The sequence below is a fragment of the Nuphar pumila genome, chromosome 1 (assembly GCF_984573655.1).
Source record: "Nuphar pumila chromosome 1, dmNupPumi1.hap1.1, whole genome shotgun sequence".
Classification (NCBI taxonomy): Eukaryota; Viridiplantae; Streptophyta; class Magnoliopsida; order Nymphaeales; family Nymphaeaceae; genus Nuphar; species Nuphar pumila.
The window spans coordinates 46901975-46915379 of record NC_143249.1 but is presented as its reverse complement, the minus strand read 5'-3'; the positions used below and the strand labels follow the sequence as shown (position 1 = coordinate 46915379).

General features: G+C 36.2%; 1 pseudogene; it reads right to left on the bottom strand.

The window, feature by feature from the left end:
• Positions 1–7495: 7495 nt before the first annotated feature.
• Positions 7496–8414, bottom strand: LOC149848872 (ETHYLENE INSENSITIVE 3-like 3 protein pseudogene; annotated as a pseudogene).
• Between the last annotated feature and the right edge of the window lie 4991 nt (positions 8415–13405).

The window sequence follows — 13405 nt, the reverse complement described above, 5'->3', positions numbered from 1 at the left end:
TATCCTGGGAGCTTCTCTCATGATAATCTTTCTGCACTCTTTCGGGCTCTTTTGGGCTTTGGCTACATTCTCCTTCATTTTGGCGGTGTTCCAGCTTTTTCTTTTCTCTTTTTTTTTCCTCTCTTGCCCTCTTTTTTGGAAATGGTACGTCACAAACTCCTTCAACTTGGAGATGTTTCGATCCTTCTTTGATGATATTGGCTCATGGGTTTGAGATCTTTGGATGATAGCTGAAATTAAATATCTTTTAGGGATTGTTGGGAGGTTCATCACATCTGCCTTCATCTCGACAGTGCTTTGGACTTTCTCTGGAAGGATCCGTCACAAACTCCGTCATCTTGGAGATGTTTCAAATCTTTTTTGTCCCCAGGGGTCTACTCGCTTAATTCGCCTTCATCTTGACGACAAGTGAGAGATCCCTTTTGCGGATATTTAATTGCAGCTTAGGTGATTTTAAGGAGACATGGCTTGGATGAATTCTCTCTTTTTCTAGCGCTCAGGATATTTCCACTGCCTTATTTTCACAAGAATGGTCTTTAAAGATGTGCCCTTGACTGCGATCAATATCAATCATTTATGACTTTGCAATAACATTGAATCTTCTTTTCTGGCCATATCGAGGATTTATCCTTCATCCTTTTGGTTGGACAATAGAAAGAATTTGAAGTTTGAATCTCTTTTCGCAAAAGTTTCACTCTCTTGGGAGTAATGCTGAAGGTGAAATGAGGTAAATATTTAAAAAATTCTGAAATCAACAAATAATTTGATTGACAAATTGACAACATGTTCTTGAAATCCTTGGTGAAAGAGAGTATTTGAAGTCCTGCTTAACGCATCCATGACGAAAATTATCCTCTCCTTTCCCCAAAGGAGGCGATTATCAGTTCACTGGGAACAATATCAGTTCAATTAAGAACGACCATTGGTTCGCTGAGAACTATATCAGTTCAATTAAGAACAACCATCGCTGAGGATAATATCAGTTCAATGAAGAACGACCATCGGTTTATTTGGAACACTATCAGTTCAATGAAGAATGACTATCAGTTCACTTGGGAACACTATCAGTTCGATGAAGAACGACTATTAGTTCACTTGGGAACACTATCAGTTTGATGAAGAACGACTATCAGTTCACTTGGGAACACTATCAGTTCGATGAAGAACGACTATCAGTTCACTTGGAACACTATCAGTTCGATAAAGAACGACTATCAGTTCACTTGGGAACCCTATCAGTTCGATGAAGAATGACTATCAGTTCACTTGGGAACACTATCAGTTCGATGAAGAACGACTATCAGTTCACTGGGAATAATATCAGTTTGATTAAGAACGACTATCAGTTCGATGAAGAACGACTATCAGTTCGATGAAGAACGACTATCAGTTCACTTGGAACACTATCAGTTTAATGAAGAACGACTATCAGTTCGCTTGGAACACTATCAGTTCGATGAAGAACGACTATCAGTTCGCTTGGAACACTATCAGTTCGATGAAGAATGACTATCAGTTCACTTGGAACACTATCAGTTTGATGAAGAACGACTATCAGTTCGCTTGGAACACTATCAGTTCGATGAAGAACGACTATCAGTTCGCTGGGAACACTATCAGTTCAATGAAGAACAAGGACCATTATAGAGAGTTGAATCGCTTCTATGAATGGTTTCAGGATTATCCCCTTATCCTGGACGGAGAATGGAAATTGGATGACCTGGCGGTCGAAATTGAGAATTTTGGCAATTTGAAAATTGGAAATTGGATGACCCGGAGGTCGAAATTGAAGAATTATGAAAATGATTCAGGTTTTATCCCTTAACCTAAAGGGGAATGTTGATGTAAATTTAATGTAAATGAATATGATTGAATGAAAATTGATGCAAATGAATGCAGAATGAATGCAAATGAATGCAGAATTAATGCAAATGAGTGCATATATATGCAAAATGAGAGATTGGTTTATCCTGCCTGCATACAGGATGTTTTGAGGTAAAGAGAAATTTTCAAAAAAATGCCCCAGTGTGACTGGGGAGGAAAATTTTGAATAAAAGAAGGATAATTGACAAGCTTCTTGACTGATAGACATTCTCAAGATCATTCCTCACAAGAGAGACATTTTGAAAAGGAAAAAGAAGCAAATAAGATGGCGCCAAGCTATTGAAAAATTTGATGACTTTATTGATGCTTTAAAATCAAGGAAAGAAGAATGGGATTACATATTTCTTTTGAAAAAGCAAGATGAGAAATGGGAAAGTGCCGGCATTGTCAGCTTCTGGAATGATTGTGGAAAAAGCTTAGTCAGGATGACTAGTCCTCCTTTTCATCTTCAACGAGGAGCTTCTTGTCAATGCAGTCTTGAACAATGTTCTTAAGGACGAAGCAGTTTTTTGTATCGTGCCCTACTGCTCGATGAAATTTGCAAAACTGTTCTTTGAATCTGCCCATAATTGCTGGAGGATCATCGACTTTAGGCAACCGGACAAGGTCTTTCTCAAGCATATACTCGAGTATACTCTCGAGTGTCTGATCCAGAGGGGTGAATTCTCGATCAGTTCTCCAGTCCTTGCGCTTTGATTTTTCCTGATCTTTCTTTTGATGCTGAGGGCTGGATTGGAAAGGTTTATCAATGTTGATGTCCTTCCCTTTTTGCCTTTTGATTCTCTCCAAACTGTTGCCATGATCATTCTTGTTGTCGTTGCTATTATTGAAAGACTTAGCCGCAAAAGTGAAGTGAGCCTTCTTTTTGGCATCTTGACTGTTTCTTGCAATGGTAATGCCTTCATAGACCCTGTTCTCTATTCCCATCTCGAGCCATTCGGCTCGTTCAATGAGTTCAACGAAAGACTTGGAGGGTGAGGTAGAAATTAATCCTTTCAGAGGTTGCGAAAAATTATTGAGGATCAATGATAAAGCATGCCTTTCTGATATAGGATCCCTCATTTTGTTGCAGGTCTCTCTCCATCTGCGAATGAAGTCCTTGGCTTTTTCACTATCTCCCTGCTTCAGATTACAGAGCTGATTTAACGTTGGTAGTGCTTCAGTATTGAACAGAAATCACTCGATGAATAGATTGACCACCTTATCGAATTCTCGCAGCTCGATTGGATTGATATGCTCGGAGTACCACTTGGGGGCAGTGCCTTCTAAGCTACGAGGAAAACAGAGAAATAGAGCCCTATTGTCTCTCTTAAATTTGGAGCATTCGACGAAGAACATGGCGAGATGGGCTTTCGGATCGCCAGAACCATCGAACTTGATGAATTTACGAGGCAGATTTTCCAGATCTTCGTCTCCTTCTAAGCCATCATAAAAGTCCTCGCTAGTGAAGACTTTCTTGCCTTTATCCCGAACCTGTAGATCTTTGACTATCTTGGCCATTTCTTTTAACTGTGCTTGAAGCGGTTTTTTTATTGCTTGGCCCTTTGGTTTGCGAGTTGTTCCATGAATGATCTCGCATTCTTCCTCTGTATCATCTGTTGATTCTTCTTCGTCTGAAGTATCTTGAACATGCTCCTTGGTTGATTTCTTGGCCACACGATCTCTAATTTTCTGACTGAATGGATTTTTGTCTGAGCTGGTGCCAGCCTGCTCACTCATCATCCTCTTCATCATTTTCTGAAACATCGCGTACATTTGAGGATCTATGCCATCGTCCTCTTGCTGATGTTCTTGACTTCTGACGGGTCGCAGGGAACCCATCTCTTCTTCTGAGGCTGAGGAGTACTGTGGTGATGTGGTTCTTCTTCCTGACCTTGTTCGAACCATCAAATGCTGTGGATGCTCTCTGCAGGATAAAGTCTTGATTAGACTCTGAGGGAATTTTGGATTGGGAGGAAAATGATTATTGACAATATGGTAAACAATTAGAAGAATATCCCATTACTAGGGATGGAGTCACCGCTGAAATCACGACAATTGTGTTGTCATTCTTTGTAAGAGAAATAACAACGGAAAATGTGCCTTGTTACCTAGGCGAGGTCGTCAACCACGAGGAAAACACCATTTTTAAAGGAAAGAGATATCTCTTAGAAAAACAATCCGCAAACGGATTTAGAATAAGGAGAAGGCAAGTGGGTAAACAATTTCCAATGTGGTATGTACGAGGAAAATAAGATGAAGAATTTTTGCAAATAGACAAAAGAATTGAAAATCCAATGAGAGAAAATATATGATTTTGAAAAATTGCAGGCAGGATGAAAATGCAGCTGAAAATTCGAGATATAGTAGAACGGAAGAATGGAAAAACCACCTGAAGTTTTGAAAGAAATTGGATATTTGGGAAAATCTTCCAGGGTTTGAGAAAATAAAGGGAAAGGATGAGAATATGGATATTTGAAAATATTTTGGGAAAAATGTAAGAAAATAGAGGTAACATACAAACAATCATATCCTGCACAAACATTTATGCACATACAACACTCCCTAAAAGGCTGACTCTAGACGCATCATTTTAAAAACAACTGTAGGATCTTAATCCTAACTCTAGGTTCAGATCATCTTCGTCCAATCCAGTTATGCCGATATACCTGAATTAAAATCCAAGGTACGTGACATACATTCTCAACTCCGGTTCTAAGGTAAGGTTTTCCAACATCCTAGAGCGCCTACCGATATATTTCGGACTGTGGCCCGCGTTACGTGGTAGGGGGTGTTAACCCAAATAATTGGCCTAGTTGTGAGGCTCTGTCCCGAACTAGGGTTCTGGAAGAGAGCCCAGCAACGTGAAGACCGGGTAATGATAGGTAATGGAGGTTTTGAAAAAAAATGATCACATGCAAGAAATAGATGGCTCTAAATCCTAGAGAGATAGATTTTGAAAATCTTTGAAAAAGCATACATTGTTTACATTCAGATCCTAAATTGAGGAGAGTTGTGTTTAGACCTAAGTCTATGTGAGCATGAAAATATCTCCTCAATATAGTCCTACCAAACCATGCCTAAGCTATATGCAGTCAATGTCAGCTAGGTCAGAATCTAGGCTCCTAGGTTCGCATGATATCAAAAGTAAAAGAGCTGACATTTTGTGAACTTAATTTCGATAATTGAACTAAGTCAAGCACAATTTTGATAAGACAAGGACAGGTCCCATCACGGTCGCCAAACCTGTTATCATCGCAAAATTTTTCCCGTCTTCCCTTTCTTGCGAAAGAGAGAGGGAAATGCTTTCGCGATTCAAACTTGACCGGATTTTGGAAATTGTTTTGAAATACTCGCCTCCGTTTTTGAAAATTGCGGGAAAATCCATGGGATGGAGCTCGACCTGTCGGTACGAGGTTCGACCGTTCCTGCCGCCTTTAACAGGGGTAATCGAACCAATGACCAAAATTGTGCTTGACTTAGTAAAATCATCGAAATTGTGTTCTATCCTAAATGCAAAGAGAATTCAGGCATGTGCTATGCAATTTTGTAAAATGCAAGTTGGAAAATATGATGTATGCTTAGAATATATTTGGAGTTGAAAATTTTTCAGAAAAGATGGAAATCAATCTCTCAAGAAACTCAGACGAAGAAGGTTTGAAATCTCGAGAAAGTTTATAAAGATTTGGAAAATCTTGAAGAAGTGAGAATCTCGAGAAAATCTTGAGAAAGTTTATAAGGACTTGGAAAACCATGAAGAAATGAGAATCTCAGGAAAACTGAAGGAATTCTTGAGAAAAGATGAATATTTGAAAAGGAAAACACTTATCAGGAAAACTCAGACATTGAGAATTTTCTTAGGAAAATTACGGAAAATCTATAGGAAAACTCATTGGAGAAGGAAATTCAGAACTTAGGAAATTGAAATCCTGAAAATATTGTCCTTGAAATATCTGAAAATCGATTTTTTGTTTTTTGAGAAAGATGAAAATTCCTTTTGAAAATGGATCTTAAGAAAATAACTTTTTAAGGAAAATCACGGGAAAACTTTGATTTGGGAAATCCAACTTCGAATATCATCATAGTTTCTTAAGGAATCAATTTCCATGAAGTGAAAATTACTTGAGAAAATCATGAGAAAAACAGATGATGCAGATGATTTGAATGAATGAATGCACTTTAAAAAGATTTCTGAAAAATTTGTTGGAAAAATGTGTATTAAGCCAAAGTAAATCCTTCACATATTCTGACTGTGTCCATGAATATGTTCAGAGTTTACTTGAGTTAATTCACAATATTTTGAAAAATTGGAAATATGATGTGCATTTTTAAAATAGCCTAAGAGTGTAGGCTCAATGTGATGGGTAGAGAGATGATGGATCTGGGTCTCGTCCATATTCCGACTAGTGCCATAAATATGGACTCCACCGAGTTCATCAACTCTCTAAGAGTTGGTGCACGTGTCATTCGTGTTCATCCACAATGAATTTTGAAAATTGAGATATATATGCATCATAGAATCAGGATATTACTGAAATCAAACTATATGAGATGCATCCTAATCTACGCAGTAAAAGTAAATATTATTCCAAGGTTTACATTTGATTGTTACATTGCTAACATAAAGTAAAAAAAAAAAATGAAATGGAGGCAAGGAATCAACATCTTCTAGATTTTCCTGCAAAATGAGAATTAGTACAAGATAACCAAGGAAATGGACAAATATATATAATATATACAATGAAGATATATATATATATATATATATCAAAATACTACAATTGGTGCTAAATGACATGTAACACTGGAGGTGTACTTATATGAGAAATTAGATACATGGATGCTCATATATGGAAGTAAAAGCACATGAAAGGGGCCATATGTAAATATAAGTATATATATATATGTATATATATACATATATACGTATACATATAGGTAGATATACATAGATATACATATATATATATAGATATATATACATATAATGAGAAAATATACATATTAATGGAAATTCCATATAATGGGTAAAATCAGAAAATACAGGTATATACAGTTTCTGTAGGGGATTTCACAAAGCTGTAATTTCCAAATTATAACATATTTTGCAGTAAAATCGGGTATGGAGCTTCTCTATATATCAATAATGAAGCGTGCAAAAGAGGATATAGAGATCATGAACGGATATGGATATATCCGTTCGTGAAGGTGGCTGTTTATGAAGACTGGATACCTGCAGAAAAGAGAATGGTAAATACCTAACATAGATAATATGCAGGAATTGTGCTACAGAAGCACCATGGATTGGCTTCAAGGCTGCTGTGAAAAACATAATGGAGATATGAAGATACGATGGAAAGTGTAGTGAGAATAAAGGAAAAGGTGCAAGCGATGCTACAATGGGGTGATGTTATAACAAGTGGCAACAACAGGAATTTGATGAACATGAACTAACTACAAAATGAAAATTAGAATAATCAAGAAAACTGAGATATATGGAATGGATGACAGAAAGAAAAATTGGATAAAGGAAGAAGTATGAAGAAAAACACCACAGGAAAATGCTTGGAAAACAGGAAATTAAAAGAAAAAAAAAAAACTGGAAATTCAAGAAACAAAACAAACAGGACATTCAAGAAGTAAAAGACTGGGAAATATAACATTGAACAAATAGGAAATTCAGAGAACAAACAAAAAAAGCCCCAGCATTTGCTTGTCCTTCATCATCCTTAGAATAAGCAGAACTAAAACCATGTTCACAACCATCAACATCATAATCATCACTGTTAGTAGTTGCAACATCCTGTCTTCCCCCATTATCACTCACTGGAGTTCCAGTCCTACCAGAAGTTCTATTCTCATCGCTGATTTGCTGAGTGAGTGACTCCTCTCTGCTCAAAACTGACAACTAAATTGAGCTTTCTTTTGCAGTCATCTTATCTTGCAGACACTTTTGACCGCTAAACATGTCTCTTGACTTTGGCAATATCAGGAGACATATGCTTAATCACAGCAGTGAGGACTCCTATTTTCCATACCTTATTTAGATCATGTGGCTTCATATATGGTGGCACTTGATCGATTGGAAGCCCTGACCATATCCACCAGTCTTCATTACCAGTAGGCCACCAAGGTGGTGGAATGCCCTTCTCCAGTGGGAACTTCCTCTGGGGTGGAACACAATGCTTGTAATTCCCTTGTTCCAAATGACTTGCAGAGAGTAAAAAAAATCATTTTTTTTTTGTTTTTGCTGGTCTGACAGAAATGAGGACGTTGGCTGGGCTAGAAGAGATGAGAGGAAGCTGCTGGAGATGCTCTGCGGCTCGGTTGAAGAAGGTGAAGCCAGCTGCTTGAGATTTCAGCTGGTGTGCTGAAGATGATGATAGGTAGCTGCTGGAGGTGCCTGCGACTGGGCTGAAGAAGGTGAGCTGAAGGAAGATGGGTGGCAGAGAGCTCCATGATGAGAAGGAAACCCCTGCAAAGCCAAAAAAACCACTATCAATCGGCTCTCCCCTCTCTTCATCCTCAATCGGCCAGTTTTTTTCCCCCATGAATCAATAGCCTTCCCCCTTTTTAAAAAAATTTCCAGCCCCCTTGAAGAAAAACGCAGCCCCCCCCATTCATGAGGTTCCGTTACCTCCTTTTTGAAAATTTTTGAAATAACCGTTTCAAGAGGGCGCACCTTATGATTTTTCAAAATTTTGGTTTCATTTCCCTAAGTTTTGGGCAAAATTAGATTTATTTCTTTAGGGAAATTCGGCTGTGCCATTTAAGGCTACTTCCTTCTTAAAAAAAAATTTATTTAAACAAATCAATAAAAAGGAAAAATAAAAAAAATGAATGTTGAAATAAATGAGAGGCTTTTATGGAAATGCCACCTCAATCCACTTTTAAAATCCTTTTGAAAATAAAGTTTTGTTTTGTTTTTGCAAGTCTTTTATTTTCAATTGGGGTGCCACATGTGTGTGGGCCCACTAACTAAAATAAATAAATAAATAAATAATACTGAGAAATTAAAAAGAAAAATTTGCAAATTGGTGCGATCTCCGGGTGGGTCCCGCTTGAGAATAAGAAACTTACCTGGGAGTCTGAGTATGATGCTAGTTCAAAGGCAAGTCCCGCTCCATTTATTTGAAAATACGAGATAAAATATTATTTGTTTTCAAGAATTTAGAAAATTTGGTTTTTCAGGGCAAAAATATGGATAAAATAAATGTAAAAAATTTTGTAAAGAGATTTAAAATCTTTTTGCAAAAAGTTTTGAGATAAAATCTTTAAAATCAATATCCAAATATCCAGATTGTTTTTCTTGAGAAAAACTTTTGTAATTCAAAGTCCTGGGGGTAAAATGGGAAAAAATGGTAATTTTGAATTCCCAGAGTTTTAAAAATCAATTTGAAAAAGTTTAAAAATCAAATCTGGATTGACAATTTTGAAAATCAGGAGTGCTGGATCTCAAAATGACATGCTGTGTAATGAAATGATGCAATGCTATGCAAAGACATGTTCTATGAAATGTCACTCTGAGCTCGAACTTGGAAATTTTAGCTTTTTTTCCAAAAAAAAGATTTTGAAATTTTGCAATTTGAAGATGTCTCTGAACCTAAATATAGAAATTTTGAGGCTCAAGAATGAAATTTTAGACTTTCTACAAGGTTTAAACTCAGAAAATGACCATTTTGCCCTTCATTGATTCCGGAGAGCTGAAATGTGCCGATTAAGGGCGATGTCAACAAGGTGAGTGAAAATTTGGGGTGTTTACAGGATGTAAATAGGTGAAGCTAATGCCAAACCAATGATTTATTTACAGAAAGTGCAACAATCCACAGAAATGGAATGAAATGAAAGTATGACACAATGGAGCAAACTTTAAAACAGAGGGTGCATGAATCCACGAGGATAAGATTTCCATCATAGAACAAGGAACAGTGTAAATATATATATATATATATATATATATATATATATATATATATATATATAATTGCCTCCAGCAAACAGAATAGCAGTATATGTAAAAGAAAGGTAATAGAAAATTGAGATGATCAAAGGCCTATCAAAACGAGTGCTAGAAATAAGAAACAGCTAAAGATGAAGGTAGATGGGCAACAATATCAAAATTAAAACTTAAATAGCAGTCTAAAACTGGAGCAGACAGTGATTCATAATAGAAAAGATGAAATAGAAGCAGATGCCAATGAGAAATCAGATGAAAATCGTGAATCAATTGAAAAAGTAAAATCAAATTGGAAAGAACCTTAAATTATAATGCCAACAAGAAATAAACAGGAAATCAAAAATCAACAAGAAAATGGGAAGAGATTTTAAAACAATAGATGAAATGAATAAGAGAAATCTGCAGAACATCAAATGGCCTCTTATCAGATTTCAGGAACGTAAATGAAAATGCTCGCAGATTAATGTGATGAAGGTATGAGCTGAGGGTCTTCCTGATGATATATGTGTTTGCTGTTATAATAACACACAATATAGGGATAATCAAAACATAATGGAATACAGTGTATCTTAAAGCGAATGATGAATAAATGCCTCCCTGACGCTGCTAAAATTTAAGAATCACACGCTGCGAAGTAATCGAAAAGGGAAATACTGGAGATCATCTTTAATCCCTCATCGGCTTCTTCTTGTTTAGTCTACCCTCAAAAGTGGAAATCAAAGCAATGAATCTACCATTTAGAAGAGAAATCAAACGTGAACAAGAGATCAAAAAAAAAGAAAGAAAGGGAAAATAAACTAAACACAGGGGCAAATAAAAATAATAATAAAAAAATGTTGGAACGTGGTGGTTCCGTTGCTGTTGCACGGGACTGTGTTGAAGTTGCTATGAGTAACTCGACACGATCCAAGGTGTATTAGTGGAATACCACTGAAAAATCCATTGAAGTTGAAATAAAAGATGGGAAGAGAAAAGGCGGCGAAAAATAACAGAAATAGAGAAAACGCTGAAGAAATGGGAAAGAGGATAGATATCTTACCTGGTTACTGCAAGATTCGTCAGCTTTCTTCGATCAAATGGGGAAAACCAAGGGAACAGGAAGAAGGAAAAAGAATAAGAAGGGTCAGAGGGAGGAAAGAGGGAAGAAGAAGCTGGAAGGGAGAAGAGGGGTGCAGGGGTGAAGAGGCGGTCGAGAAGAAGGAAGAAGGTGCGGGGGTGAGAGGCAATCGAGAAGAAGAAGAATTATGCTGTGGTGAAAACGGATGAAGGTGAAGAAGGAAGAGGGGTTTTGTTAAATAGGAAAGGAGGAGATCGAGAATCATCCAGCGAGAGGGAAAGGTTGTTGGAGATCGACGGGAGAGGTAGAAGAAGGTGTGATGGTTGCGCGATGGGTGGTTCAGAGGGCGATGGAGAGAGAGGGGAGGAAGACGATGGAAGCTTCGTGAAGGAAAAAGAGAGAATGAGAGGGCTTCTGTAAAAGAATTTTTGTTAAAGGCTTTTTATTAATGAATCCCTGTTTTTTTAAGATTTTCAAAAGGGCGGTCCTCTTTAAAAGTTCTTTCAAAAAAATGGTTTTAGTTTAAAAGATATTTTTCAAAAGGAGGTCTTCAAAACTATATATTTTTTCTTTTCTTTGTATTTTACATTTTTTTTTTGGTATTTTTGAAATAAAACTATGAAACTAAGAAAAATAAGGGATTTAAAAATCCTTTTATCATAATTTTGAGAAATATTTATAAAAGAAGGGTTTTTTGAGAAATCAGGGTTATTTCTTCAGAAAACGGGTTTGGATCCAAGTTTTGAGAAAATATTCAAGTTTTGAACCTCGAATCGGGAAATACAATGCGATGGATCCAAACGGATACTGGATGAACTATCTGAGCCTTTTTTTAAAAAGTTATTTTGGTAATTTTGAGAATTTGGTTAAAAATTGGATGACAAGGCTCAAATTTGGATTCTAAACAATGGGTCCGGATCCGAAATCGAGTTGGATATATCAACATGGAATTTAATTCAGAAAATCTGAAGAATAACTGAAATTTGATTTTGAAATTGCTTTGATTTTCTCAGAAGATGAGGCCGGGGCAAAAGGACATTTTTACAAAACTTTGAAAAATTTGGGGTGTTCACATTGACTAGCGAAGTTTAGTAGGGAACTAGGGTTAATTAGGGGGACGGTTTGGAGTATTGCTTTGACTTAGGTTCACGCCACCCTATGGAATCTAGGTTGACTAAATTTGAGACTTGACTACAATAGACACTTAACAAATAGAGACTATTTGTTAAAACCGAAAATGAGGAGAAATAATTAAATGACTCTATCCAAGTTACACGCCTAAATGGAATGCAATTAACACTAATTAAGACCTACCTAAATGGTGAAACACGATTTCTAAAACCTATCTCTAAGTTAATACATACTAAAATGACTGATATTCTATATGAGCTATGTCATAATAAGAAGTTAGTAAAAGGGCTTATGAATGAGATGCAACGAATTTGGCAAGGAGATCATCCTCCATAATTGCCTTAGTAACTCAATTGGAAAGCTTGGGCTAGCAAAATCGTCCAGCTTGACGAGCCCACACGGTTTTAAATTTCCATTCAAAGCATATAGCCAAGTTTGAAACTCTTTCCCAAAAGCCTTGTAAACAATTTTAGAAAGGGGTTTAAAACTCAAATTTGGTTTCCAAAATTTAGAAGATAAATCTTTCTATCTTGGCTGGATACAAGAGGTCAAAGATTGCTTTAAATGGATCCCACAAATTTGGATGAGTCCCAAATCTACCAAAATCGTTTTTCAACCACAATTGCACACTTACCCTTTATCTAAATTGCAAGACTAATTAATTAGCTAATCTAATCTAATATTAACCTAACTAAATTAATCCATACATAATTAACTCAAAGAATATGAATGGCAAGTAAAACACGAATTGGAAAGAGCTAACTATGTAAAATACTACATAAAAATCAACATAACTAAATTAATTCTAAAATGACTAAAACGAAATTCAATGAATCTAGACACTACACTCATTACCTAAAACATTCACAAACCCTTCCTAAATTATCAAATTCGAATTTAGACAAATACCACACAATTCAACAATTACCTAAACAAAATTCTAAAAACGTTTTTACATTAACCAACCATACATTGAATCTAGATAATCTAAAGAATCTACCTAATTCTAATAGACTTACCAAATGAAACGTAAGACTAAGCTGGAACTCTAATGGCGGACTTCTCTTTGGAGAAGACAACCATGCTAACACGCCAAAATCGATTTTACCTAAACTATATAAAACAACAATTTTTTTTCTCTTTTTCTTTTTGAGACAGATTTCAAATTCAATAATAATCAACTTCACCCTAATTACCCCTAAAACTCAGTTTAGCTAAGACACAACCGACTGAAATTGTAACTAAAAAAAAATTAAACTAAACTAAAGTCTAGAAATCACGAGACACACACTAACCGATTTCTACAACTTGACACAAATAAGACTCGACCAACAATTCCACATTAAAGTAAACAAGATTAAACTTGAAACTACTGGAAACACTACCTTTTTAACACA